Source organism: Mobula hypostoma, chromosome X2 (assembly GCF_963921235.1).
Source record: "Mobula hypostoma chromosome X2, sMobHyp1.1, whole genome shotgun sequence".
In the NCBI taxonomy this organism is placed as follows: domain Eukaryota; kingdom Metazoa; phylum Chordata; class Chondrichthyes; order Myliobatiformes; family Myliobatidae; genus Mobula; species Mobula hypostoma.
Window position 1 is genome coordinate 24,772,016 of NC_086129.1, and position 13,751 is coordinate 24,785,766.

The window sequence follows — 13,751 nt, forward strand, 5'->3', positions numbered from 1 at the left end:
GAATCCCAGGAATGAAAGGGTTTATGTCTGAGGAGCGTTTGATGGCTCTGGGCCTGTAGTCGCTGGAGTTCAGAAGAATTTGGGGGGGGGCGGGGGGAGGGGGGATCTCATTGAAACCTACTGAATATTGAAAGCCCTAGATAGAGTGGACGTGCAGCAGATTTTTCCAATAGTGTGAGAGTCTAGGACCAGAGAGCACAGCCTCAGAATAGAAGGACATCCCTTTAGAACAGAGGCGAGGATGAATTTCTTTAGCAAGAAGGTGGTGGATCTGTGGAATTCATTGCCACGGTTGACTGTGGAAGCCAAGTGATTGGGTATATTTAAAGCCGAGTTTGATCATTTTTTGGTTAGTAAGGACATTAACGGTTATGGGGCGAATGCAGGAGAATGGGGTTGAGAGGGATAATAAATCAGCCATGATGGAATAGCAGAGAAGACTCAACAGGCTGATTGGTCTAATTCTGCTCCTGTGTCTTATGGTCTTAATTGTAGGACCATGTCATTTTACTAATATTCATCAAGTTATGTATACAAGAAGATGAGACTGAAGTGGTCTTGGCTCTGGATGGAGATGACACGTTGAACATAACCTGGTCATCCTACTGGGGGTGCTTGACCCCAGTGGGGTTAGGTGTCAAATGGGTCTGTGGTAATGGTTTCGGTGCTCATCCCAGAGATGTGTAACTGAAAGTGGTACTCTGCTGCCAGCCTGACATGAATCCCTACCTCTCCATTGCTGCGCACACCTGTGCTGGGAACCTGGTGCTAACCCAAGGGTTGGTGTAGAGAAGCTACCAGTAAGTCCACTGTTTGCAGTGTTGTAGCCGTTGAGTGCTGAGATGTAGGTTTGGTGGTGTGCATGGACCAAGGCTGCTGACCTCCGGTGATTACTCCATGTGCCTTCTGACCGCTCGAATCCTGCAGTCTCTCACCCTTCTTTGCGCTCAGCAGTCGTATCAGTCATTTTGCCCTGCACAATGTCATGCAGCCTCTGCACTCCGAGCTGTGGTCCATTGCTGTGAGAATGTCAGAAGAAGGCAAAGAGTCAGAGCAGGTTTCCAAGGAAGCACTGCACAGCAGCAGAGAGGACATCCTTGCACAGTAGCTCATGTCTAAGCAGTTGTGTCTTTACCCATGTACAGTTTGACTGGAGGACCAGGCGTCCTAGAATGAATCATGCTCTGTTGGACACCATTCAGCAGGGTACTGGTGGACTTGATCAGGTGCTGAACCACTCTCGATTAAGAAACCTCTGCTGGCTGCATCACATGAAGAATAAACAAAATATCTTCCGTGCAGCCTGTTTGATGTGTCTTAATCTATCTCCTAGTAGCCTTTACATCATTGCTGTTATTGATTATCCATGGAGATGTTCCGTTCCTTTCCATTACTCTGAACTGCAATTGAATGTTTGCATTCTTGAACTTGGTCACAATCGTGTCGTCTTTGAAGTTTCCTTGTTCACTCTTATCTTTCTGGTCAAGGGAGCAAAGGTAGTGAATTTGCCTAGAAGTGCTTCTTTGACTTGCATTAGATGCTTATCAACGATTGAATGGCCTTTTCAGTTCCTTGTTATTCCTAGAGGAGTCCCAGGATTGTACTGGGATGGTGTGAGGAACACATGTCAAAGCTAGTGTCTCAATTGAGGAGATCTTCGGAGTACTCTTTCCAACAAAGCACTTTGCATGCGTGTACACACGGAGACTGCTGTCGTCACTGACTTTAACACTGAAGTATATGAATGCTTGGGCCTTAAACCATTCTTCCTCCATCACACGTACTTTGTAGACTCTGATCACTTTGAACATACTTCTGGATCCACTCTCAGCGAAGATAACACTATAATGATAATATTCACCTTTGCACAGTATTTGATGAACTGATGAAAAGCATATTCAAAGATCAAGACCTCAATCCTGGCTCTAAGCTCACGGTCTACCAATCCTTCCTTTTCTGTATAAGAACTACCTGCCTCAAGTTGCCTAAAAACATGAGGTTACCTCCCAAAATCCACCAAAGGGATGGGCAGGATTGTTGAGCCTCTGTCATTGCGCTTTCTCAAGCAAACTTCCAAAATCTTGATTCTGTCAACCTATTTTGCTGTCTCTACCACATTAACTGTATGTCTGATGCCACACTTCCAAAGTGGCATCATACTCTTTCCGTAGGAAGAGATTTCTAGGAGGACAGAATACATGCTTCAGTGACTTTAAAAGTCCTTCTTGGAAAAAAAGTAACATTCCTGTTAGTTTGTGAGGAGTCATGGACTGTGGCCATTCAGGATGGCGAAGGAACATTTAGACAGGTAGAGAGCATGCAGAGCCTATTTGCAGGCAGTGAATAGCCAGGCCCATGCCATTGTCCCCTCTCAGGTCAAACCCCTCCATTCACTCCATTAGCACTATGCCCTACTTGTGACAAAGACTGTAGATCTCACAAAGGACATTTCAGCCACCCTGGAACGGACTGGAAGCAAATCATTTTAATCCTGACGAAACAGTTGAGAAGATTTTTCCATTTACTTGTCTACTGTCAAATATCAGGGTAGTGTTGAATTCCCTTAGCTCCAAATATCATGATAGGGAGAGGCGTTTTAACCAGGCTACCAACAGTTTTGTCAGTATTGTTCAGCTGGGAACTGTTTACTTTTTTTTTATTAGTGTTTAGTACTAACTCAGTTATTTAAAACTTATTCAACTTCCATTTTCTGTGCAGTGATACTAAATTAAATGGGTAAAAATGATAATTGCAGACTGTTTCATACTTTACAGCTAATTCATTGAATTTTTTTTCCCTTCCTGTTGTGGAATTGCAGCACCTTGTGTTTTGAGCTTCATTTCTACTCATACTTCATATCTTCCAGCAATTTTCTCCACCATAACACCATGGACCGACATGCCCCAAAGACACATCAGACTGGTCAGATTTTGGTAAACATATTTAGAATAGCATGTAATAGCTTTAAAACAAAATTAAAGAAAATGCAAATTTTGCTTGATTGAAGTTCATTGCCAATATGCTTTTATTGTTGAAAAAAATACACCCTTTCTCTTTGGATGTCTGAGCAGTCTTTAATTAAAAGGAAAAATCCAAGTCCTTGATGTAAGTGTATTTCAATGCATTCTGCAGCAAACAGTTTCTTTTGTTTTCCATGTCATTTTTCCACTTGCTTTTCAGTATTTCACTGATTTGCATACCAATGTGACTATGTTACAGATATTTTTAATCTCAAACTGTCCAGTTTAAGAGGAATAGTTTATTGTTGCAATAAAGTATTAAGGAAACGCATTACATATTACCACTCTTTCTCATTTTGATATTTAAAATGATACTGCTACATTTATTTAGAACTTGTGAAAATTCAATCAGGAAGATTTGAGGAATATATATCTGATATTTCTTGACAAGCTCTCCCGTATTATCATTTCCTGATTGAGTAAATCAACTTTTTGTACTTCTCTAAATAGTTCGATTTCTTTATTATGTTGGTAGTAATGCATTAAATGATTCAGACTTTCCTGACTGCAATATAGGGCAGGAGAAGCTGACTTTTCTTGTTATAGTCCTCCCTAAAAATCACCTTCAACTGCAAGAACAGCTGAAGCCTGGTAACCATGGGGTTTCTGATGGGGGGGTGTTTATGACTTTTACTGTGATTCCGAGCTATATTTTTTTCCTTTGGTCCCCTTCCATCAGGCTGACCTTTTCAAGCTATAAATATCACTGTGCATACCAGTAGCCAAAGAGAAAATAACGTCTGTCGTCAGCAACAAGAGGTCAAATAATTATTCAACAGTTGCAACCCAACTTCTGAACGCACTTGTCTCTGATTTTCCAGCTTTAATAAAGACTCACTCCGCCTTTGCTGATTTAAAGCTGCTTGAGCAAAGTTCAAAGATACCCTGTCAATATTTCACATAATGTTTCATTTCATGCCCCTTGACAAGTCGATAGATGCCCTCTTCATTATTTCATCACTCTTGTTTCAGGCAGTAGAAGGAGGTGGGATTAATCTACCTGCTCACTTGGAAGTCAAAGGCAAACTAAGCCTCTGCCTCTTTTTTTTTTACAAAACTATAAAAGTTTATTTACACAAAAATTACATAAAGTACAAACATTAAGTATTTACAAGACAGTGAATAAGTTCAAATTAAAGTATGATTACTACTGTCTATAAAAGTCAATTCCCTGGGGGGCCCACTGCTCCCGGAAATCCCCCACTGTACCCATTGTGACCGCATGCTCCCTCTCCAAGGACAGCCAGGCATGAGCGTATCCTTGGAGGAGGGTTAGGCAGAGCCCTCGACTTTCCATCACCGAGACCCGTGAATGGCCATCTTGGCCAGGCCCAGGAGCAAGCCCACCAGCAGATCCTCCTCGCGATCTGCTCCCTTCCGTACTGGGTGCCTGTATATAAGGGGCGTGGGGCTGAAGTGTAACCAGAACCTGAGCAGCAGCCCCTTCAGACACTCAAACAGGGGCTGCAGCCTCTCACACTCCATCTAAGCGTGGTACACTGACTCCTCCCGGCCACAGAATGGTCAGGTTGCACGGTACTGCCCTATGCATCACCTTCCACCCCAGGCCCCCACTGTACAGGGGAAAGACCCCTGCAAAAAGAGATCTCCACTGGGCACCTCCTTCACTTCCAGATGGTAAAACAGACCATCAAGGCGAGTCTGGTTAGCAGGGGAAGGCAAGGAAGTGAAAGGTGTGCAAGAGCAGCCTGTTCTCCTCTCCCCACTCTGAGCGTTTTGCCATATACTCACAATGTTTGATTGCAATGAAATTGTAGATGTAGAGAATTTTGATACCAACTGACATATATAATAATGAGAATATCAATATAGACCAATATAAATCAGTCAAGCCATGTTACTTGTTCTCAGATTCTGGTTTATGAATCTTCTTTTTGTTCCCAGAGCATCATATGCAAGATATCAACCATGTGCCAAGGATTTATTTCTGAGTAGAGCCCATTCCCTCTGTTCCTATGAACTGCTTTAATCCTGACTGCAGGGGAGCACCTCTAATGACTATTGTGACATTTCTACTTCCCACATCATCCTTACGGAGCAATATTATCTATTTTTTGTATTGGTTCAGTAATACCAGGAGAACTCCCTTGGTTTCTAGTAGTGCTGTGGTCTATCCCGTATCCCTCTGAGAGGGCAGAAGGGACCTTTGGTTTAATGATGCATCAGAAGTCTGACTTCCTCAGTGATAGATTGAACTTTAGACCTTGTTTGTTTCGGTCTAGAAATGGTCTTTTCTGTGTTTAGAGATGAAAGTACTGCTCCCGAGCTGCAGGTGAAACCTTTATTGAACTTGTTTTTGCTGGGATTTCTGTTATACTGTTAACTTGCTTTCAATTTAAAGGCATAAACTTTAAGGAGAAGATTTTGCTCTGTGTCCTGAAAGTTGCATGGTGAGGTGTGTGAGTAATTTGTAGACGAAGTGGTACCTTTTTCACTCCTCTTGTCCATCTTCTAAGGCGTGTATGCCATTAAAATGAATGAGGAACACTGCTGATCATTGAGTAATAGTCATTCAGCACAGAAACAGGTCTTTCAGCAGACTCATCTACATTGTGCCCCTCAGCTATGTGGAGTATTTCGCCATGTATTCAACCTGAGCCGGAGGCCCCGGAGGGTTCCTGTATTGTGGAAGACATCCTGTCTTGTCCCTGTGCTGAAGACGCCGCGCCTCAGCGGCTTCAATGACTACAGACCGGTGGCATTGACCTCCCACATCATGAAGACCCTGGAGAGACTTGTTCTGGAGCTGCTCCGGCCTATGGTCAGGCCACACTTAGACCCCCTCCAGTTCGCCTACCAGCCTCGACTGGAAGTTGAGGATGCCATCGTCTTCCTGATGAACCATGTCTACGCCCACCTGGACAAGCCAGCGAGCACTGTGAGGGTCATGTTTTTTGACTTCTCCAGTGCGTTCAACACCATCTGCCCTGCTCTGCTGGGGGAGAAGCTGACAGCGATGCAGGTGGATGCTTCCCTGGTATCATGGATTCTTGATTACCTGACTGGCAGACCACAGTACGTGTGCTTGCAACACTGTGTGTCCGACAGAGTGATCAGCAGCACTGGGGCTCCACAGGGGACTGTCTTGTCTCCCTTTCTCTTCACCATTTACACCTCGGACTTCAACTACTGCACAGAGTCTTGTCATCTTTAGAAGTTTTCGGATGACTATGCCATAGTTAGGTGCATCAGCAAGGGAGATGAGGCTGAGTACAGGGCTACGGTAGGAAACTTTGTCACATGGTGTGAGCAGAATTATCTGCAGCTTAATGTGAAAAAGACTAAGGAGCTGGTGGTAGACCTGAGGAGAGCTAAGGTACTGGTGACCCCTGTTTCCATCCAGTGGGTCAGTGTGGACATGGTGGAGGATTACAAATACCTGGGGATACGAATTGACAATAAACTGGACTGGTCAAGAACACTGAGGCTGTCTACAAGAAGGGTCAAAGCTGTCTCTATTTCCTGAGGAGATTGAGGTCCTTTAACATCTGTCGGACGATGCTGAGGATGTTCTATGAGTCTGTGGTGGCCAGTGCTAACATGTTTGCTGTTGTGTGCTGGGGCAGCAGGCTGAGGGTGGCAGACACCAACAGAATCAACAAACTCATTCGTAAGGCCAGTGATGTTGTGGGGATGGAACTGGACTCTCTGACGGTGGTGTCTGAAAAGAGGATGCTGTCTAAGTTGCATGCCATCTTGGTCAATATCTCCCATCCACTACATAATGTACTGGGTGGGCACGGGAGTACATTCAGCCAGAGACTCATTCCACCGAGATGCAGCACTGAGCGTCATAGGAAGTCATTCCTGCCTGTGGCCATCAAACTTTACAACTCCTCCCTTGGAGAGTCAGACACCCTGAGCCAATAGGCTGGTCCTGGACTTACTTCATAATTTACTGGCATAATTTACATATTACTATTTAACTATTTATGGTTCTATTACTATTTATTATTTATGGAGCAACTGTAACAAAAACCAATATCCCCCAGGATTAATAAAGTATGACTATGACTATGACTATTCATTCTTTATTTCATTTTTCTCACAGTAACATCACTTTTCCCTGAAATTCTACCACTGATACTGAGATACATCCTGGGCACATCAGTGAAGTAACCCAGGGTCATCAGGTGTTTTAGGTCTTCCAACATCAGACCTCCTTGCCCAGGTGACCCAGCCAGGGTTGATCAGGCCCCGGCTTGTGTCCCAACATAAGGTGCCTGATTATGCTTAGCTACATAAGATACTTAATAAAGTAGCCACTGAACATATATGGTTATTGTGCTTTTCTTTTTTGGTTCCTTGCTGTGCACACGTTGGCGGCTATGTTTCTGTTCACTGTTTCAACAGTAATTTGGATTTCCACCTAATGCGGGAATGACCTATCCACTATTGTGATGTATATTCAGCATGTCTCAAATAAATCTTTTGCATCCCTTCTGATAAGTAACCTTAGTAGGCAGGGAGGAGATTAAGATTTTAGATTAGATTATGAGGACATTCAGTCCTCGTTTATTGTCATTTAGAAATGCATGCATTAAGAAATGATACAATGTTCCTCCAGAGTGGTATCACAAAAAAAACAAGACAAACCAAAGACTAACACTGACAAGACCACATAATTATAACATATAGTTACAGCAGTGCAAAGCAATACCATAATTTGATAAGGAGCGGACCATGGGAATGGTAAAAAAAAGTCTCAAAGATCCGATCGACTCCTGATAGTCCCCAATAGCAGGCGGCAGAAGGGAGAAGCTCTCCCTGCCATAAATCTCCAGGCGCCGACTACTGTCGATGCATTGGAAGCACGCGACCACAGCTGACTCTGAGTCCGTCCGAAAATTTCGAGCCTCCGACCAGCCCTTTGACACCGAGCACCGAGCACCATCTCTGCCGAGCACTTTGACCCTGTCCTGGCCGCCGAGCAACAAGCAAAGCCGAGGATTCGGGGCCTTCCCCTCCGGAGATTCTGGATCACACAGTAACAGCGGCAGCAAAAAAGGCATTTCAGAAGTTTCTCCAGATGTTCCTCCGTTCTCTCATGTCTATCTCCATCAAATCAGGATTGTGCACGGCACCCTACTTGGCAGATTACAGATATCATTCACCGGAGAGGCCGCGCAAGCTGCGTCACACTGCCATCTTCTCCTCCTCCCACATATTTTAAAATAAGATTAGCTTTATTTGTCAGGTATGAAACATACAGTGAAATGAATAATTTGCATCAAATCAAATCAGTGAGGATTGTGCTAGGCAGCCCACAGGTGTCGCTATGCTTCTGGCACCAACATAGCATGCCCATCAATCAGAATAGCACTGAGTTCCAAATACATCAAGCCTCATTATTTAGTAAATCTTATTGAACACATCCAGATTGTGGATTTAATTTATATATGTATATGGTGACATATATGTACTTTGATAATAGATTTACTTTGAACTTTGATTTAACTTGGTGGGTTTGTTGAGAAATATTTTGTGCAATTTTCCCTTTGAGTACTTCCTGAGGCTCACACAGACTGGTTCTCTGTAAGGGTGAAGAGGAGTATTTTGTTTAACAGACTATGCTTGTGACTCCCTGCCAGTTGCTTTTTGTTGCTTATAGACATCATAACTGTCTCTGTTAGCAGAGAATTGGATAAATTTCCGATTTGCTATGCCCAGCAGTTTACAAGGATTGTCTGCAATACTTGTACATATATACAGGTATATGCCAGCATTCAAGAGAAATTTCAAGTTTTCATTTTTGCATCTTTATGGACTGTGTTAAGGAATACTGGGAAGCAAAAATTAGTATTAATTTGTATTCACTGCTGCTGGTGGAAAAATTTCCAAGCTCAGCAAACTCTTCACTATTTAAATAATGCACTTACTTCTCATCGTTCTTGTCAAAGTGAATAATTTCTTACTTTCCACGTCTTTGTTCTAAGTGCTGACATCATATGCAAAAGCAATACTGTACAGTTTTTAAATATAAAGTAAAGCAGCAAGTAAATATTGAAAGCATTCTCAGAACAGGGAGTAAAGCTCTTGTTACTTGTTCAAGGGGCTGAACTTTAACCATGTATCCCGAAAACTTAAACTTCTCAAATCTGAGACACAAGATCGTGGACATACTGCTTGAGAACCAAGGTAGTGCAGCACTGAAAGTTATTCCCAAGACCAGTCATTTAGTTTTATCTGTCTCCAACATTAACTGTATGCAACTATAGTTCAGCTGTCTGTGTGCTTGTTTCTGATGTTGCCATGTTGCCGGTTAGGTTTTCTTGTGTAGAATTTGCTTACGAAGCCGCTGTCTTCACTTGACATGGAGTTGTACTACAGGAAATGAAATGAGGGATTTCTTGAAATAGATTGTAAAGCCAGTCAAGAACTGTCCCTTAGGGGTTAATAGAACTCATGGGAAAAAATTGCTTTAGATTTTGCTTTGGTGGGTACAATATAAAGTGATGAATTAAGAAAATAAATTGGATGTTTGTAGAATGTTGCTTGCCGTCCAAGCACCACACAGTGAAGTCCTTCGTAGCTTGAGAGATTTCACATTGAATGTGTAGACGAGAGGATCTTGAAGATTATGTCCATATATTTTTAATGCTTCACTAGATACCTCCTTTATCAAATCACACTGCTGCCTTTTTCTTCAAGCTGTATTTGTAATAAAATTCTGAGCATCGTGGCTTTCGCTTGAGTTTTTTTTCAAGACTTTATTTCTCTTACTGAATTTAAATTATTGGTTGTGCCTCTTTGTACCTCCAGTTTCTTTGTTTCTGTTTTTATCATTTGCTTTTCTCGATGTCTTTAGTATTTTGTTTTCTGGATCCACTTCACCTTCTCTGCCCGTGTACCCATTGGTTCCTTACTGGCTCTGAGAATATCTTCTTTCACTTTGAGTCATAGTTCACTTGGCTTCAGGTCATTGGAGATTCAGATATGACATTTGCTGATTTCTATCTTGGGTCACAGAGCACAAAGTATTCTGAGAGATAAGGGGAGCTAGATTAGCACTAGTTAGAAATACTGAACAAGATTTAGAAGGACAAACACATAATAAGTAGAATATTGATGTGGTTAAGAGGTGTCTATGGATGTGAAGCACGGACACAGAAAGGAGAAATATATTGTTGATGTTTTGAGATACAGGGTCTGCAGAGAAATTCTCCTAGCTTGCTCTTTATTTTTTACTTTAGCTTTGGTTATCGCCTGCATTGAAATATGTGTTGACAAATACATTCTACAGGACTGGAACACAGCTAGTACAGAATGATAAGGAGAAAAGGGAACATAGGGATCTGCTTCTGTGCATTGATGATTGTAGCATAGACTTGAATGGGGACCCAGGTCTGAAATCCTCTGCGTCTTCAACTTTCTTGTCAAGTAAAGGAGGGATAAAAATTGAAGGAGGAGTTTGTTGAAGTGCAACACTTGCTCTGGATTGATTGATATGAAGATGCATCATTTAATCACTGATTTGATTAATATTCTGTAATGGTGATGAAGGGGCCATATTGACACTTCATAATCTTTATTTATACATTGGCAGCATAGAAATAACCATTTTTTCCCCTGGGACAATGTGACAGGAATTGTCATATCCTCCTCCTGTTTTCCTCGCTCATCAAACACCTATCAACCTCCTCTTTAAATATACCCATCAAAGGTTATGGGAGAAGGCAGAAGAATGGGTTGTATGACGTGGGTGATCAGGGTCTTGACGATGATTGTTCTTCGGCAGGACTGGCAAAGGGTCTCGGCCTGAAACGTGGACTGTACTTTTTCCATAGATACTGCCTGGCCGCGGAGTTCCTCCAGCATTTTGCGTGTGTTCCACAGTCCTCTTGACCAGGGAATTCCAAAGAATCATTGCCCACCAGATGAAGAGATTTCTCAAACTGAATGGCTCCCATGCATTCAATGGACCCCTGGTTCTAGAAACATCAGCTGGGGAAATAACTTCCGTGTACATAATTTGAGCTTTGTTAGAATTTTGCACATTTTAGTGAGATTCTTCTAGAGAACTCTAGATGAATAGATCAATCCCTTTATAGGCCAGGGGTTCCCAACCTGGGGCCCGCAGACCCCTTGCTTAATGGTACTGGTCCAGGGGAGTTTGGGGAACCCCTGTTATAGGCCTGAAGGTGATGAGCCATTGTTGTACTTCTATTACAAATACACTCAGTGACCAATTTATTAGCTCCTGTACCTAATAAAGTAGCCACTGAGTATATTTTGTATGTTCATGATCTTCTGCTGCTGCGGCCCATCCTCTTCAAGATTTGGCATGTTGTGAGTTCAGAAATGCTGTTCTGCATACCACTGCACACCATGGTTACTTGAGTTACTGTCGCCTTCCTGTCAGCTTGAACCATTGCACCCGTATTGTACTGTCTCAGTACTTTTATATTTGCGTGTTGTAGCACTTTTTTTATTCGCAGTTATTTTGTAAATAACACTATTCTTTGCATTTCTGATCAGATGCTAAATGCATTTCATTGGCTTTGTATCTGTACTCGGCACAATGACAATAAAGTTGAATCTAATCTAATCTAATTCTGAAGGAAATGTGGAGGCAAATGCTGGATGAGTATTTTCAATGTAATATTAGCTTCAAATTGTTTTCCTCCTTATTCTTGAGTATAACTGCTGCTTTTGTTTGTCATCTAATTTTTCTACAACAACAGAGTAACAAGCCTTAACAACAGACCCATGCAAATGTATACACCTAAACTGTTGAGCAGGTAATGACATAAATTCCTTTTATGCTCCTGATTAAATTCATGCTCCTCCTTGCTGACTTGCTATCTCCTTTATTACAAGCACAGTTAAAGCATTACAGGATAGAAGGTAAACATGTGACAATTTGCAAGGTTTTCCATTAATTTTAATGCTGTTCCATCTTGTGTCAGGGAATTGCCAAAGGAAACATGGGGCACTGCATGCTAAATATTCTTGAGGGAGAAAGCAAGAAAATCTGCCAGAGACTAGTACTAAAGCCTGTTTATTTCCTCAGCGCCATTTCTTAAATCTGTGCCATCAAAACCACAGTGCACACAGGAATACAACCAACACTAAACAACTTTTCAAGTCACAAACCAAACAGCATTAAAAACACATTGCCATTAATTCATTGTTGAAGTTCAGAATTCTCTTATTTTACCCAGTAACTGTGTCAAGAGTACTGTAATAAATACAATAGCAGGTCAATGAGATGGCCCACCACAACCTTCCCAAGGTCAACTCGAGATGAATTTCAATTGCTGGTCCTAAGACCCACATGCCAACAATAAACTTTCAGAAAATATTGACAGAAGTTCAGATGCAGATTCAGACTTGGATTTATTTATCATGCATACATGGAAAGTTACAGAGCAACGTGCCATTTGCGTTAACACCCAACACTCTCAAGGATGTGCCGGGGGCAGCCCGCAAGTGTTGCCACACATTCTGGAGCCAACAGAGCATGTCCTATTTGAAACGTCTTTTACAAAGTGACAATTTAGCAACTCACAATTACCTTAAAGGTACTAAAATATATTTTTTAAACTTTATTGTTGTTGTGCTTTAGGAAACATAGTTAATTTGTATATAATTGATTCCACAATGAGTTAATGACCACATAATCTGGTTTAGGGATGTCAGTCGATGGTAAATGTTGCTGAGAACACAGGGAGGCCCAGTGAATGCTGGCCTTTGGAATGGCACAAGTGAAATCCTTCCAAATGGACCTCTACGTGAAGCTCAGAGATTAAGCATCACCTCTGAAACATGAGCCGTTTAGTGACAGGGTTTGACATTTATTGACTGGACCTGCATGAATCAGAGTCACTTTGAATTAGCTACTAACAGAGTTATGGGACTATACCTATCATGGGCTTTTAAATTGGGGAAGAAACATGCTCAAAAACACATCAGGGGAAAACTTGGCCCACTGTCTTTGTTGAAATGCTCATATTTATGCATTTTTTCCAAGTACTACTATTTAAATCATAATTTGAAGATTTTTGGGACAACTGCAGAAAAGGCTGTGCTCTGAAACCAGGTGAGGCAGACTACATTCTTCATCATACCCCACAATACCCCTCCCACAATATGCTCTTCAGATGGGATATGTGTCGATGTAACATGAAGGAAATTACAACCATAAGAACGTAATGTTTTCCAAACCCTGACCAACCAAGACAAGAGATTTAGCACTGGTTCCCTGGGTTTACTGAACAATTCTGTGTCCAAGCACTAAATATAATGATTTATAAATGGCAACAGAGAAGTAAAGATTATGAAGCTAGATACTACTTTGTAATGTTTAACTGAAACTTAACCTCCCTTTTCTATTTTAAGACCCATTGTAGTGGCCCCTATTCTCATTAAAGGCCTGTACTCACTCTGCTTCCCAGGCTCCACACACACTTTGTCTCCCAGAAGGTGGCTGTTAATATAGACATTTTTATCAGTTGATAATTGAACGAATGACATTTGATCAAGTGGCATCCACAGGCACAGAAACAAGTTGAGGAACAGGAAGAACCACAGACAGAGAGTAATCCACACAGGACAATGGAGAAGTTGAATAAAATAATTTGAACAAATAAATTTAAAATCGCAAACCTCATTGAAACCAATCGAATGTTGAGAGGCCTAGATAGAGTAGACATGGAGAGGATGTTTCCTATAGTGGGGCAGTCTAGGACCACATTCTCAGAATAGAAG

The 13,751-nt window shown here is 41.9% G+C and overlaps 1 protein-coding gene across 9 annotated transcripts in view; it reads left to right on the forward strand.

Annotated features, from left to right (window-relative positions):
- pknox2 (pbx/knotted 1 homeobox 2) overlaps positions 1-13,751 on the forward strand; it is a 533,394-nt gene that overhangs the window by 216,383 nt on the left and 303,260 nt on the right. Inside the window, exon 1 of one of the 9 annotated variants that reach the window (XM_063038522.1) lies at positions 2,901-2,922. The exons of the other annotated variants lie outside the window; for them this stretch is intronic. The gene's annotated coding sequence lies outside the window, so the exon portion shown is untranslated. Of the gene's footprint in view, positions 1-2,900; positions 2,923-13,751 lie in introns of those variants that run through there. 9 annotated transcript variants of the gene reach the window in all.